The sequence below is a fragment of the Hippopotamus amphibius genome, chromosome 11, assembly GCF_030028045.1.
Source record: "Hippopotamus amphibius kiboko isolate mHipAmp2 chromosome 11, mHipAmp2.hap2, whole genome shotgun sequence".
NCBI classification, from domain to species: domain Eukaryota; kingdom Metazoa; phylum Chordata; class Mammalia; order Artiodactyla; family Hippopotamidae; genus Hippopotamus; species Hippopotamus amphibius.
The window spans coordinates 23,897,081-23,913,937 of NC_080196.1; the positions used below are offsets into that span (position 1 = coordinate 23,897,081).

The 16,857-nt window shown below is 41.1% G+C and overlaps 1 protein-coding gene and 1 non-coding gene across 2 annotated transcripts in view; both read right to left on the reverse strand.

Moving 5' to 3' along the window:
- LOC130832032 (HLA class I histocompatibility antigen, alpha chain G-like) overlaps window positions 1-16,857 on the reverse strand; it is a 32,372-nt gene that overhangs the window by 14,991 nt on the left and 524 nt on the right. The gene's annotated exons all lie outside the window — the stretch shown is intronic.
- Window positions 6,103-6,241, reverse strand: LOC130832150 (small nucleolar RNA SNORA70). Its single transcript, XR_009048229.1, has one exon. It is a non-coding gene; the product is annotated as a small nucleolar RNA SNORA70 (small nucleolar RNA).

Sequence of the window (16,857 nt, forward strand, 5' to 3'; positions counted from 1 at the left end):
TGGCCTCACTGCATGACTTGCCAGATCTTAGTTCCCTGGCCAGGGATTGAACCCAGCAGTGAAAGCGCGAAGTCCTAACCACTGGACCACCAGGGACGTCCCTCCACCATGCTTTAAAAAAAAAAAAAGTATTTATTTATTGGCTGCTCTGGGTCTTCGTTAATGCAGGTGGGCCTTCTCTAGCTGCGGTGAGCGGGGCTACTCTTCTTTGCAGTGTGTGGGCTTCTCATTGTAGCAGCTTCTCTTGTTACGAAGCACAGGCTCTAGGTGCGCGGGCTTCAGTAGTTGTGGCACGTGGGCTCAACAGTTGTGGCTCGAGGGCTCTAGAGCACAGGCTCAGTAGCTGTGGCGCATGGGCTTAGTTGCTTCATGGCATGTAGGATCCTGCTGGACCAGGGCTCAAACCCATGTCCCCTGCATTGGCAGGTGGATTCTTAACCACTGCACCACCAGGGAAGTCCTCCATTGTGCTTCTTAAAATCCTCCTAGCCTCTACCAACCGCCTGGTTCCAAAGCTACTAATCTATTTGTAGGTCTTTGTTATAGCAACATCCCACTTTCAGGTACTAAGATATATATTACATTTCTACTAATGCATAACTATTACCATCAATTAAATGGCTAAAACTATAAACATTTACTATCTTGCAGGCTTTGTGGATCAGGAATCTGGGCACAGCTTAGTGGGTCTGCTGCTTAGGGTCTCACAAGCCTGCAATCAAGGCGTTGACCATCTCAAGCCTTGACAAGAGGATGTTTTCCCAAATTGTTGGCAGAATTCAATTCCATGTGGCAACAGGACTAAGGGCTCCAGTTTGTTGCTGATTATTGACCAGAGGCCACCCCTAGCTCCAAGAAGCAGCCCTCAATTCCTTTCCACATTCCTCCCAACATGGCTGCTTCATTAACGCCACTAGAGAAGAAAGCCTCTTTCTAAAGTAGAAGTGACAATCCTATGTAATGTAATCACTTAAGTGATATCCTATCACTCTTGCCATAGTCTGTTGGTCAAGAGCCTCAAGCGTAGGTTATCACAAAAATGAAGTGAACACCAGGAGGCAGGGACTATAGGGACTACCTTACAATCTATCTGCCACAATCTTGTATTGTATTACTGCTGAATTAATTTATTCATTCCAGTAATTTGTGTCGGAGGGTACCTTAGGATTTTCAAAATGCAGGATCACATTATTTTCAAGTAAAGATAGCTTTATTTCTTCCTTTCCAATGTAGATGTCCTTTTTTTTTTCCCCTAATTGCACTAGTTATAACCTCCAGCACAACGTTTATAGAAATGGTGACAGCAGACATACTTACCTTTCCTCAATTTTGGGGGAAAGCATTCATTCTTTCACCATTAAGATGTTAGTGAGGTTTTTCATAAATGCTCTTATCAGGTTATCACAATGACTATCAATAGATGAGTTCCTGTCACTGCAGGAGACATATCTGTGGCACCACCCTCCAGTTCAGCCACGTCAGGACAAGCTTTGTCAGGATTCTTCATCCTGACATTTACAAAAATTATCACTTTGTCAAATCTTCATACTGCTAAAACATTTTTTTAAAAAGTTTATTTGGCTGAGCCAGGTTTTAGTTTGAGCATGCGGGATCTAGTTCCCTAACTAGGGACTGAACCCAGGCCCCCTGCATTGGGAGCGTGGAGTCTTAACCACTGGACCACCAGGGAAATCCCTAAAACTTCTAAATAGTGTGTTTGGCTTCTCCTTTGTTCTTACTGTTAGTGTGCTGTTATTCTTGCAGTAGTAATAGTTCTGCAGTGTTTTGATATCTATAAATGCAAGAACTTAGAATACAAAGAATAAACAGAATGAGGTGAAGTTTGGATACACATTTAACATTGCTTTTAAATATTATAAACATTAAATTAATCTCCTGGATCTGAGAGGCAAGAAGGAAGCAATGGCATGAATAATGAATCAGTCTGAAACATATGATACTGTACAAAAACTATGACAAGTGGTAATGCCTTTAATATTGTAGAAGATTCAGTTCAGTATAAATAACAATGTGCTTTTCTAACACTTAAAAAAATAATTTTGACAAAACTCACCAGTGGTTTATAATTGCTATCAATGTAAATATTGGTGGTTTTAAAGCTGTGTGGAAGTTGAAAGTACTCGACACATTGTCAGTGCTCAGAATTCAAAGAAAATAATTAGCAATGATCAAGAAGCATGTAAAGAAAATTATGAATTAGATTCACGCAACAAGTAATTTAAATAAAACTCCTGAAATAAATTTTATCATAAAATCAACAAAACTTGAAAAGGTACCATCAGAGTCCCAACCAAACTTTTTATTTTATTTTATTGGAGTATAGTTGATTTACGTTGTATTAGTTTCAGGTGATTCAGTTTTACACACATTCACTCTTTTTCTTATTCTTTTCTCATATAGATTATCACAGAATGTTGAGTAGAGTTCCCTGTGCTACACAGTAGCTCCTTGTTGGTTATCTGTCTTACAGTGTATGTATGTTAATCCTAAACTCCCGATTTATCCCTCCCCACCCCCCCACCCCCAACATTCCCCCTTTGGTAACTATACGTTTGTTTTCAATATCTGTACGTCTGCTTCTGTTAAGTAAAGAAGTTCATTTGTATAATTTTTAAAAATTCATTTCCACATGAGTGATATATTTGCCTGTCTCTGACTTACTTCACTTAGTATGATAATCTCTAGGTCCATCCATATTGCTGCAAATGGCATTTCATTCTTTTCTATGTCTGAGTAATAATCCATCGTATACATGTACCACATCGTCTTTATCTATTCCTGTTGATGGACACTTAGGTTGCTTCCATGACTTGGCTATTGTAAACAGTGCTGCAGTGCACACTGGGGGTGTGCATTATGATTTTTCTAATTATGATTTTCTCTGGATATATGCCCAGGAGTAGGGTTGATGGATCATATAGTACTTCTATTTTTAGTTTTTTAAGGAACCTCGATACTGTTCTCCACAGTGGTTGTACCAATTTACATTCCACCAACAGTGTAGGAGGATTCCCTCTTCTTTACACCCTCCCCAGCATTTATCGTTTGCAGACTTTTCGATGATGGCCATTCTGACTGGTGTGAGGTGATACCTATTGTAGTTTCGATTTGCATTTCTCTGATAAGTAGTGATGTTGAGCATCTTTTCATGTGTTTTTTGGTCATCTGTATGTCTTCTTTGGAGAAATGTCTATTTAGATCTTCTGCCCATTTTTTGATTGAGTGCTACAGAAGGAGGAAGATGCTAGATCTTAAGAGGTAGGTAAACCCTTTGATTGTCTTGTCTAAACTAGGTACAAACCTTGGTGTGGCTTGCTCTATTACTCTGTCTTTTGCATTGTTACACAAAAATTAACTACAGTATTCTAAACAATTCTGAATACAACAATAGCTTTCCATCCTGGATTATGTTGGTAAAAATTACTTGTGAAGGCATACTACGGTACTTCACTTCTAAAATTCCCAGGCATTAGAGGCCTCAGAATTTCTCTACCTGCACAACACAGAAACATCGGTGTTACTGCAGGATTTCACATTACTCTCTGGAATCCCCTAGAGAATTTTGGGTGTGAAAAAAACATTACTGGACACAAAGTTGAAAATGGCAACAAAGCCCTGCATAGATAGGGCTTTGGTCTGAATCGGGCTTTACTATCCCGGCAAATAAAAACACCATAAGACTTCCAGGAAAGTGAAATCTGGGCATACTAATCAGGTCTTTTTTTGCCTGAAAATGGCAAAACCTAACTCAAGCTTGTCAAAATAGGGATTCATTGTCTTATTTAACAAATTAAAGGAAAAGCTGGGATGCAACTGAACCTCAGGTTTAACTAGAACCAGGGACTCAAAAGCAACTAAGACTCGCTATTTCTTATTTCCTCTTTTCTCTGTATCGGTTCAAACTCATTTCTTGTCTAAGCTGTAATCACAGCCACCTTTATCTAGGTTCCTAACTCTGATCTTTAACAACAAGGAAAGGGTCACTCTTTCCGGTGCAGATGTAGCAAATTGCAGGAAAGAACCTTGAAACAAGGGTCTGAATACCGGCATGCCTGTGCTGTGCAGAGCTGAGAGACTGGCTAAAGAGAGAGTAAGCCAGCAGCAAGCTATCCTCAGTTTACGAGCTGATCTAGGAATCAAACATCCTAGTGCATTCCAGAGCTAAGAAAGCACAGCTCCAGCGGCGGCCCCAGAAACAGGAGGTGTCAATGAGCCGGGTCTGCATTATTCTAGGAGTCGTGCCAGGAGGCATAAAGAACCTGCTCTTTCAGTCACTCTACCACTTTTTTGGTAAGAACCTAATTCCCCAAATTAAATCCCTTCCTACTTAAAATACTTACACCATCGTACCTTTCAAAATCCAACTCAAATGTCTCTTCCTTTTTGAAATCTTCCTGAGTCTCCTAGAAAATATAGTGCCTTCCCTGACTCCTTTAGCATTTGCACTTCTTTTGGCAATAACCACACAGTTATCTGTAAGCCTGTCTTTTCACAGTTACTAAATCACAAGTTCCTTCAGCACATGAATCATTTTTTGCATCTTTCCCCCTAACCCCCACCATCCCACCCCAGACCTAGCAATATCCTTTGAATACAACAAATGTTCAATAAATACTTGTTGAAATGCCTTGAATTGGAATTTGGCTTAAAAGATTTTATGATGTGATGCAGAGGGAAGCAGAACTTCAAAGTAAAGAAAACACAGCCTGCCAAAACAGCAGAAGATAGAAATGGACAGAACAAGTGAAATCGAAAAACAACTTGCCCTTCTGAACACTCGTAAGAAACTGCAATTATCCTTCAATTTTCAAAAAACTTCCCCAACAAGGCTACAGAGGTCTAAATTTCCACCATATCTATATGTTGACTTACTTGAGTTAACTATGACTTCTTTGTCGCTAAAATGCAAATATCCTGGGCTTAGGAAGAAATTAAACTTTGGCGAGAATATCTCAAATAAAAGTATCTGCCACTAACTGACACCTCCTGGTTATCAAGTACTTTACACACATCCAAAAAGTGTCATGTCAAAGATGAGAAGCTAGAGCCCAGAGAGGTGAAGCCCACGGCAAAAGTCACACAGGTAGGAAAGGACAGAATCAAAATCTACACCCAGGTCTCCCTGATTTTTGCCGCCACGCACTTTGCCTCCAACACTGAGGATATTGCCCTACAGAATGAGACTCAGGTAACTCAAGAGATTCACTGCAGAAAGGGGAGAGTCAAAACGACTAGAACTAGAACACAGCTCATGGAATGCAGGCCTGGAAGCCCAAGGATGGCTTAAAAGCGGTTAAAAAAAGAAAAGAAAAAAGATTAAGGAATAAAATGTACAAGTGAAATGCAGATGATATCCAAATAAAACTTTATTTTCACTTCAAAGTCTGACTCAGCTTATCTTGGGAGTGTGAGGGGAATGCTGAGGAAGATTCTGTTAGAGGTTCAGGGGAGAGGCAAGTGGGGGGTGGGAAGAGAGGTGGTGAGGAGAAAAGGAGAGACTGAGCAGACGACTGTATCCAACAGTGCTCTGAGACCAAGGAGGGAGCAGCATGAGTGGTGTCAGGTGCCACAGAGAAGACCAAGGAAAGGCATCTGAGCACCACTGGAAGACAGTGTAAATTAAGTGGTGAGAAAAAGCAGGATTGCAGAAGTCAAAGAGAGATGAGATTTTCTTTTTTTTTTTTGGACAGGAAAGTAGGATTTATAGCTGGGCATGGGTAAGGAGCGGACAGTGCCAAAGCTCTCATGAGTGCAGGGCCTGCCATTTGTCCAGACGGCCACGTATTTGACCCCAAGATGAGCCATTTTTCTGCCACCATGTTTTCAAATTCATCCCCATTAAACTTGGTGAATCCTCATTCTTGGAGATGTGGATCCTCTGGCAGCCAGGGAATTTGAACTTGGCCCTGCAGAGGGCCTCAATAACATGCCCCTTATGTTGCAGCTTGGTGCAGATGGACATTACGACTTGCCAATGTGGACCCTAGCCACTGTGCCCTAGGGCTTTCCAAAGGCACCACAGATACCTATCTGGAGCCTAGACTGGGGACAGCATGCCAGTCATGAATGTCCACTGGAAAGGGCTGTCTCCAAGGTCCCGTAGGGCAACCCATTCAGGCAACAGGCTGCATATACTACCTAGGAGGCTGCTGTTTGCAGCCACTGCACACTGGGCGCCCATGGGGAAAGATGAGAATTGTGGAAACTAAAATAAATGCAGACCACTTCCCTCACTGCAGCAAGGGGAAGACTGTTGCTACATAGGTCAGCAGGGTCGATGAACACTTAATCAAGACTACAGTTAGTTTGGAGCTGGCAATATCTCTAGAGAAACACTTTGGAATTAGCTGTCTATTTTCCCAGCTACGGCCTCAGATTCCTGAAGGCACTGTGACTGTCTTGTTCACTGGTATCTATGGAACCTAGCACAATGCCTAACACAGTCTCTCAATAAAGGTTTGTTTCTGATGGACTCCTCCTTCAATATTTGGGGAGTACATGCTTAATGAGTGTCCTCAGTGGTCCAGGGCCTACCTCTGTTGCAAAAAGAAAGTAATTTTCATGAGCAGTTTGCAAAGATCTTGGCTTCCCTAGAAAGTGCTCAGTTTGACAAACCAGAAGGATCACTTTGCTTCTTTTACCAGCCAAAATGAAGACTGTAGAAAGTTGTTTTAAACTTTCTCTCCTTGCATTTGAATGGGATCACATATGGAATCCCCCATATACCTAAGTGCACAAAGATGCAGTGTTTATTTCTCTACAAATGGTCTGTTCTTCCTCACAAATCGCCATCTATAAGCTTAGGACAGCCCATTGGACAAGATCATAAAGAGGCTTGTAAGCCATTCCACAGATATTCGAGTCTCATCCAATCAATGAAGGATAAAAGTCATCATTAAAGATGACTGAGTAGGGGAATACCACAGAATTTTGAGTCAGAAATATCACCAAGGAGGCAGTACAGAGGAAAGACTGGGAGTAGTGCAAGGGAGTGAGACCAAATGCTCAGATAAAGGTAGGGAGTCAGTTGCCACAATCTAGGAAAGGCCTGAAATAGGACAAAGTGGAAATGGAAGGAGGAGGTAGCTAAGATGTTTAGAAATGTCAGAAACTGGCAATTAATTAAATGGGAGGGATACAGGACAGGAATAACAACATAATTAACAAAGCAGTGAAGCACTGGATCTCAATAGCAAAGAAAATGCTCTTTTAGAAAAAAAAGAAAGAAAAAAAATCTCATCCCAGTAGTTTCACATCCTAAGGGTCAGAATCTCCATATGGAATCTTTCTGTGGTGCTCTATGGGAACAGGAAGAGGGCTTTAGAGGCTATCACTGTTGGGTCACTTCCTAAGCAGTGGAATTCTTAGGATGGGACAGAGGACATTCTAGTTCCTCAGAGATTCACTGAAGTGAATCGGTATGATCAATGACAACACTGTGTTGACCCCAAAGTGGACAAAGGTCTGAGTTTGAGAGACAGAGTTCCTGAAGTCTCTCTGACAGAAAAACCCATCAGCCTCTGGACTCTACCTAATCCTTCTCCAGTCCTAATCTCCTTAATCCTAAATCTGAGCTCACTTATGCCAGCACCTCTAGAGTAAATCATAAGGTCTGAGACCACAGCAACAAGAGAAGCAGAGTTGGACTCACTGAGGCAGCCAAAGGAAAGAGGGAGAGATGGAGAAATGCAAAATAACAGATCTGACTCTATTACCTGGATAGTGCCTTTCATTCTTCTGTGTTTTCTAGTAAGTCATTAGCAAATCATCTGCCATCTTCTTTTTCTTCAAGAACCAATCAAAACTCAAATTTGCATTTGGGAAACAGAAACTTTCAAGAAACCCAGGGACATTGTTTCAGGACCATGGAGAGCAGAAGGTGGTTATTCCTGAGGAAATGTCACATCCCAACATGCAGATGAGGGAACGAAAGAACAAAGGGCAGCAGAGTCATCTATGGAGAGCATTTAGGTGAGGAACAAACACTTGGACTATAAGATCCAAAAGGGCCCTAAAGAGCACCTAGTCTGAATTCCTCATAGGAGGGATACTCTTGAGCCAGAGAAGGAAATTCTCTATAATTTCATTACAGCCAACAACTCTCTTCAGCCACTTATCTTAAAAGGCATCTATAGGGAATTGAGACTTTTTCAATTTCCTTGGAAGAAATGCATACAAAAAGAACCTTTGGTTGACGGTCCTAAAAAGAGCATTACAAACAAGAACCAAGGGACTTTCCCCGGTGGCGTGGTGCTTAAGAATCCACCTGCCAATTCAGGGGACACGGGTTCAACCCCTGGGCCAGGAAGATCCCACATGCTGCAGAGCAACTAAGCTCGTGCACCACAACTACTAAGCCTGAGCTCTAGAGCCTGCAAGCCACAACTCCTAAGCCCACGTGCCACAGCTACTGAAGTCTGCTCGCCCTAGAGCCTGTGCGCCACAACAAGAGAAGCCACCACAATGAGAAGCCCGAGCACTACAACGAAGAGTACCCCCCACCCCGCTCACCACAACTACAGAAAGTGCATGTGCAGCAACAAAGACCCAATGCAGCCAAAAATAAATTTAAAAAAAATTAAACCAAACAAGAACCAAAATATTGATACCATAAAGACTCTCACCTAGGTAGGATAACACAAGAGCTGCCAACTCAAGGTAAGTCCTTGGGTCTGCTGACACCCGTGCGGTGTTTTTTTCTTTATAGTTGTTGAGTAGTTAAGGATCAGATTCTCCTTCTGGCTCTGCCATACACCAGCTGTGTGACCTCAGGCAAATTACTCATTCATTCCAAGCCTTGATTAATCTGAGCTAATCTTCCCATGTGTCAGACACTGTGAGGCCATGGGAAAACAGACAATTTCTGCTCTCAAGTAGCCCTCCGTCCAGTGGAGGACAGATATAAAAACATCAATAATTCAAGAACATTATAAAAGTACAGAAGTATTGCAGAGGGAAATATTAACACCTTGGAGGTGGGAGCAAGATTAGGAGGAATCCAGGAAGAGGAAACAACAAAGGCATCAAGCTGTGTAACAGGGCACTAGATTTAGGGAACTACAAATAACTTAGTTCTGATGAATGATAATTTGGCAGTGGGGAGAGCTGGAGTAATAAAACCTTCCACATACTGATGCTGTGGAAGTTAAAGGAGACAAAGCACTATACAGATAAACATTAGCTACGTATCATGCCAAGAGCTACTCCTATGAGGAAAAAAGTCATTAATTCAACCACAGGTACAGAATACCTTCTATATACTCACTATACTAGGAGCAGACTCTTCTTCTTTTGGTCCCCTCCCTAAAATACAGCCAGCTTGAGGATCAAGAAAACCAAATTCCGCACTCTCTCCTAGGAGGTAAAAGTGCCTCCCCTATGCGTATCAAGTAAGGGGAGTGGAGGAGAGCTTGACAATGCCATCACTCCTCTATCGAAGTGTCACTTAGATAAGCACATCTTGTACTTGTGTGATTTGAAAAAAGGCTTTGCCTACAGACCAAAGGATGACAGGGATGACCTCTGGTATGATTCCCCTTAGCAACAAGTAGTCAAGCAAGGTAGTATGACGATACAGAGTCACTTGATCAAAAGTGGCAAGTTTCCCAACCTCAGCTGACAATGAGAACATACATAAAAGTGGTTAGAAAATCATCTTTATGCCTGTTACTCTTTTCAACCGCTTCTACTTAGTACTAATTCTCTTAGCTTCCCATAATCAAATATTTGCATAAGAATGAGTACCAGCCACGGTTCTACAATTTGACTAGTCCACTGACCAACTCAATGTCTACACCAAGGACATCTGGATACTGCAGTCTCATGGAAACTTCCCTCTGGTGAAGTGTCTAGAGACACCAGTGAATTTTAGTATTTATATGCTACATTGGGTGTCCCCCCAGAATTCATGTCCACTAGGAACCTCAGAATGTAACTTTTTTGGAAACAGGATTTTTGTAGATGTAATCAAGTTAAAATGAGAGCATACTGGATTAAGGTGGGCGTTAATCCAATGACTGATGTTCTTTTTAAAAGAGGGAATTCTGAACACACACACACATACACACACAGAGAGAACACCATGTGACAGAGAATGCCAAGGAACACAAAGGATTGCCAGCAACCACAAGAAGCTAAGAGAAAGGCATGGAACAGATTCTCCCTCAGAGCCTCCAAAAGCAATCAACCTGACCAACACCATGATTTCCTCCAGACCTGTGAGTGAACAAATTTTGTTCCTTTAAGCCACCAGTTCATGATACCTTGTTATATAGCAACCAAAACCCTAGGAAACTAACATATTACCTCCCCCACACACACACAATACATGTTTTCCTTCTATGTGCCCTAGGATTTTTTTTATCTTCTCAGATAGAAAAGGATAGATATCAATGCCAGTAACTGTATTAGCACATGGAAAGTGGTACTCGTGAGAGCAGCAGAATGGCTGTGCAATTCAAGTCAAAAGAACACCTTCAGAGGTGATGTAAAGGGCAGGGGAATTTAATTCTGAAGGCTCTGTAAGGTGAGACCCTTTAATCTCTGCAGTAGTTTTTTAAATATCTACAAATTCTTTGATACTCCAGGGAGGGAGAGAAGGGCAGAAGTTAAGAAGAACTCCTGGAAATCAGTAACACATTAGTTGCGAAAGAGTGAGAGGAAAAAATCTCAGGTTGTACATGTTGAGCACTAGGTGTGTGGGTTTCAGGAGAGATACAAATTTTGAGAATCTTTAGCATACAAAATAGCCGATCTCAAATGAGCTTCTCTGGCCAAATGCACAAGAATTACCTGGGGAAACCTGTGAAAACATGGAATACAAGTAATACTTAAATAAATTCTATAGTTAAAAATTTACAGGACTTCCCTGGTGGTGCAATGGTCAAGAATCCCCCTTCCACTGCAGAGGACACGGGTTTCAACATTGGTCCGGAAAGATCCCACATGCCACAGAGCAACTAAGCCCATGAGCCATAACTACTGAGCCCGAGTGCCACAACTACTGAAGCTTGCACACCTAGAGCCCATGCTCCGCAACAAGAGAAGCCACCTCACTGAGAAGCCCACACACCATAACGAAGAGTAGCCTCCACTCGCCGCAACTAGAGAAACCCCAAGAAGCAATGAAGACCCAACGCAGCCAAAAATAAATTAATTAATTTTTAAAAATTTACTACCATTAGTAAGACATTATGATGGGGGTCTAGATATGAGTAATAGTCAAATATTAATTATTTCTTCTTTATCCAAACAATGAAGCACCTGGTTTGCTTATCAGAAACTGGGGGAAAATCTCCATTCATAACAGCCAAAAAAAAGATAAATGCATCTGTTTTTTAAAAATGAAGATCTTATTGAAGAAATAAAACAAGACCTGAATAAATGGAAAGCAAACCACATTCCTGGCTAGGAAGACAATATAAAAAAATGCCAACTATTCCCAAATTAAATTATACATTTAATGCTTTTCCATTTAGAATCACAGTAGGTTTTTTTTTTCTTTGAGGGGAGGAAATAGTAAAAAATGATTTCAGAGTTTATATGGAATACATGTCCAAGAATATCTAAGAAAAAGAATAAAAATAACAGGAAAAAGAGACTTCTCTGTCTAGATTTCAGAAAATACTATAAAATGAATGAAATAAAATCTATGATGTTGGTGTAAGAAGAGATAAATAGATTAGAAAACAGAATCAAAAATCCAGAAATAGATCTCACTATGAAAGAATTTCAGATATGATAAATGTGATAGTTTAATTCAATGAAAAGAGGATGATTATTTAATAAATGGACCTAGCACAACTAGCTGTCCATCTAATTCATCTAACGCCTACTATTCAACAGTAGCCACTAGCCACATGTGGCCACTAAGCACCTAAAATGTGCCTAGTCTGAACTGAGATTTGATGTGAGTGTGAAATACACATCAGATTTCAAAGACTTACTATGAGAAAAGAACATAAAATATCCCACTAATAATTTTTTTAAATGGATTACATGTAAAAATAATATTTTTGATATAATGGGTTAAGTTGGTGAAATAAAATATATTAATAAGATTAATTTCACTTGTTTCTACTTTTTATAATGCAGCTTAGACTAGAAAACTTAAAATTACATAAGTATCTTGCATTTTATTTCTATAGGACAGCACTGATCTGGAGAAAAATAAAGATCTTCCCTTTACATTATATTTTTAAAAACAAAGGTAAAGGGCTTCCCTGGTGCCGCAGTGGTTAAGAATCCACCTGCCAATGTATGGGACATGAACTCGAGCCCTGGTCCAGAAAGATCCCATATGCTGCGGAGCAACTAAGCCTGTGTGCCACAACTACTGAAGCCTGCGCACCTAGAGCCTGTGTTCCACAACAAAAGAAGCCACCACAAGAAGCCCGTGCACAACAACAAAGAGTAACCCCTACTTACAAAAACTAGAGAAAGCCCGCACACAGGGAAAAAAACCCAACGCGGCCAAAATAAATAAAATTAAATTTAAAAAAAAAGATAAAGCCTTAAACGTAAAAAATTTAAAAACGTTGTAAGAAAACCTAGGAAAGTAAATTAGAATCGGGGGGGGGGGTCAGGCTACATTTCTTAATGAGGACAGTGTGTCATGTGTGCGCATGTATGTATGTATAAATTGATAAGCAAAAGACAGATAACCCAACAGGAAAAACGGGCAAAGGACAGGATTGGAAATGCACAGAAAACAAATCCCAATAACAAACACACAAAGAATAACAACAAAAAGATCCTCAAAATTACCAAGGAAGAAAAAGTATAATTCAAATAACCAAGACATCTTTTACTGGCCTGAGAAAAATAAAAACATAGATAATAACTATCTCTTATGGAGATGTGGGAAAGGGGAAAGCTCATACATTGCTGCCAAGGTAAATGTAGAGAATAACAGCCTTCTTAAAAAGCAGGAAGGAAATATCCATAAAAATTAGTACTACGGCCGTTCCCCATGGATACCAAAATCCACTGATGCTCAAGTCCCTTCTAAAAAATGGCAGCCCTCCATATCCACAGATGCAGAACCCACAGATATAGAACCCATGGATACAGAGGGCTAATTGTAAATAATACCCTTCAACCCTGGAACCTTTTTCACAGTAATAAATCCACTAGCACATAAGGACAAACATTCAGAGAATCTTTACTCTAACACTATGCAGCAGCAGAATAAAAAAATAAATTTTTTAAAAAAGAGGAAATTAACGCAAAAAAAAGGAAACAAGTAACAACAGGAAACTAAGTGCCCATTTACTAATAAAAGACTGGAAAATGTATATTACCTGCAGAATAAGACCTATTATGCAATCATTAAAATTTTTTAATGAAAATTAGCAAAAATTTTTAAATATGAAAATGTCAACACTGGCTCCACTGTAAGCAAAGAGACTATCTCATAATGCACTGGTGTGAGCAGAAATCGGTACAACCTCATGGAAAGGAAACTAGAAGGCGATTAGAATTTTAAATTTGCACACCCTTTAACCCAGCAGCTCAGTTTCCAGGAATTTGTCCTAATACAGATGGTATGACAATTTAAAGATATACGCGCAAATATATCAAATCATTACATTGTACACCCTGCTAACTAATAGAGCGTTATACGTCAATTATATCACCGTAAAACAGAGGGGAAAAGGTACATGTACAAGGATGTTCACTACAGCCTTTATTTAATAAGACTTGGAAAAACCCTAAATGTCTTCTCCAAACAAAATGGCTGAATAAATTATATGTCTACATAATGAAGTAGTGATGTAGATGTGAAAAAGAACAAGGTAGTTCCAATGTTCCTGAATTGGAAAGATAAAAGCCAGTATAAAGTATAAAAACCAGTGTGTAAAGCATAAAAAGCACAAAAAAACTGATGATTGATTTTCTGTAACTTAAATTTTTCATAATTCAAAAAACGGTGGGGGAAAATTAGCTGCTTTGCCTTTTTCTGAGTAAGGATCTCAAAAGTCTGGACAGTTGAACTCTCTCGCTCCCCAAATTACCATATCTGACTTTGACCAGTTTTCTACCTGCACTGCTAATACATCCTTTTCCTCTACATGACTCAGTTCCAAGTTATCTAATATAAAAGATATATCGGATATATCTTTTCCTAATATAAAGACAATATTAAAGTGTATATTTAAAATTTTTTAAATTATCCTTCATATTACTATTATTCATTTTTGCATATTCCTGTGTTGGAAATCCCTTGGTAAAAATCAACATCACAGGACTTCCCTGGTGGCGCAGTGGTTAAGAACGCTTTTCGCCTGCCATTGCAGGAGAAAAGGGTTCCAGCCCTGGTCAGGGAAGATCCCACACGCCTCGGAGCAACTAAGCCCGTGCGCCACAACTATTAAGCCTGTGCTCTAGAGCCCACCAGCCGCAACTACTGAAGCCCGCAAGCCACAACTACTGAAGCCCTGGAGCCTAGAGCCTGTGTTCCACAATAAGAGAAGCCACTGCAATGAGAAGCCCATGCACCACAGCAAAGAGTAGCCCCCACTCGCTGCAACTAGAGAAAGTCCGCGCACTGCAAAAAAGACCCAACGCAGCCAATCAATAAAGAAAGAAATTTATTAGAAAAAAAATCAACATCAAAACTCAGTGTTATTCCACTTCTCCTGAACTACAACCACAGTCCCTTTTATTTTAGATAAGGAATAACTTTCCTTGTTTAAAGAATGTTCTTGTATCTTAGTACATTCATAAATCTCAGCTGACCAAGTTTCACAGTTCATAAATTTGTGTTAAGATCTCAAGTTTTCTTTATTATTATTTTGTTTGCTATCACATAGACAGATGGAAATAAGAGATCATAGCATTGTGTTCACCCTCTTTCTCTGTTATTCTCTCTTAAAAAATATTGGGTACTTCATTATTGTCCTATGTCAGAGGTCAGCAAACTATGGTCTGCTATTTATGTTCGTACAGCCTTCAAGCTAAGAAACATGTTTACACTTCTAAACGATTGGGGGTAAAATCAAAAGGAGAATAAAATTTCAAAACAAGTGAAGAATTTACATGAAATTCAAATTTCAGCAATGCTTACTCAGTACAGTCTAACACTATTTTCATACTACTCGTACAAAGACAGAATTAAGTATGGGCAACAAAGCCAAAAATATGTTCTATTTGGCTCCTTACAGGAAAGGTCTGCCAACCCCTGTTCTATGACATACTACATGCCCTTCATAATTTTATAGTTTTACCTGGACATTCTTCCCCCTCTCCTTCCATATTGAGCATAAAGTCATCTTAATAATCTATTAGTCTCCAGGCTAACATATTCTTCATGCTCCTCAGAAATGCACTTCCTCCTGGAAATTTGCTTAATATTACCACATCCCTGGCCACCGACAAACAGAAGGCCAGAATGAAGTGCTAGCCAACACCTTAAAAGTTACAAGCCAGAACCAGAACCAAACCTCAGCACCCTCCCTAAAGAGGTTTGACCGCCCAGTTAGTAGCTTTCAAACTACCCAACCTTAGAATTGAGGTAGTCCGTGAACTAGAAAAAGTACTGCTGCTAAAATTCCCAATGGGCAAATAACAATGGGGGGGTTAATAAATATAATTTTATCAAGTTTAATCCTCTTCAAATCACTGCTACTGAGAAAAAGTGAACCAAAAGCAAAGAACAGTGAAGAAAAAGCAGACCAACTGCATTTAGCATGCCTGACCCTAAATATTTATACCTCCCACATGAGATATTTTCTGCAAGTAAATAGTTCCTGGCTCCTAGGATGAGAGGTTACATACTGCACAGTGTTTGTAAACTGCACCACAACTTACAAAGGAATAAGCTGGGCCATTGGGCCATTTCCCCTCGAAGAGTACACCAAAAATTTCTCATTTCTTTCAGTCAGCATTCTGTATGCCAAGTAATGGGGGAGAGAAGGCACGGCGAGCTGCCTTTTCTTTTATTTGTTTGTTTGTTTATTTGGCTATGCCGGGTCTTAGTTGTGGCTTGCCGGCTCCTTAGCTGGCGAGTTGCCTTTTCTACCAGCAGTGTTTACTCTCAGCACTAACTTCTACCCAGCCCCAGCACATCTCTCCCCGGCTCCAACTTCTCCCCAGTCCCATCGCCCCTTTACCCAGCATCCACTCCTCCCCAGCTCCATCAGCTCTACTCAGCACCTCCTCCCAGTCTCATCACACCTCTCTCCGCCGACTCTTCCCCAGCTTCATCATCTCACCCTCGTCCTCCAAAATCACAGGCCTGTGAAGCTTTCAGCAACAGGAGAGGAAAGTAAGGAGGCTATAACGCAGGAGTCTGGAGTCGCCACACACAGCACCACCTGCTCTTGCGGAGAAACCCAAGTCACAACCCCAAAACTGGAAAAAGACGGGATTGGCTCGCACCCAGAACGGGTGCTCACGGCGTGCTCACGGCGCGCTCGCAGCGGTCGGACCCCGAGAGAGGAGCTGAGGACGCAGATTTGAACAGCAGAGTCGCAGTACCAGCTCTTTTGGGGTTCCCACTCCAGCGGAGGAGGAAGATCATTTCCATAGAGCCGCCTAGCAAGGACAAGGTGACGAGCATCCGAAGCCCACGGCAAGGAAAACAGAGCTAATGCCTGCACGTTAAAAGGCTAAAACTCAACTAGTCGGAAGTGACGTGCCAACTGAGACCCGCAGGTCCGCCACGTAACTGACAACCGACTTGGCGAGCCACCTTCTCCCGGGACTGGCCCGGAGAGAGAAGTGTAGCTCAAAGTCCGCAACCCGCCCTTGCCCCGCCCCCGGCGGCTCCCGGCCCCACCCGGGACCAGCGGAGCCGGGCCAGAGCCCAGGCCCGCACCCTGGGCGGGACCGTCC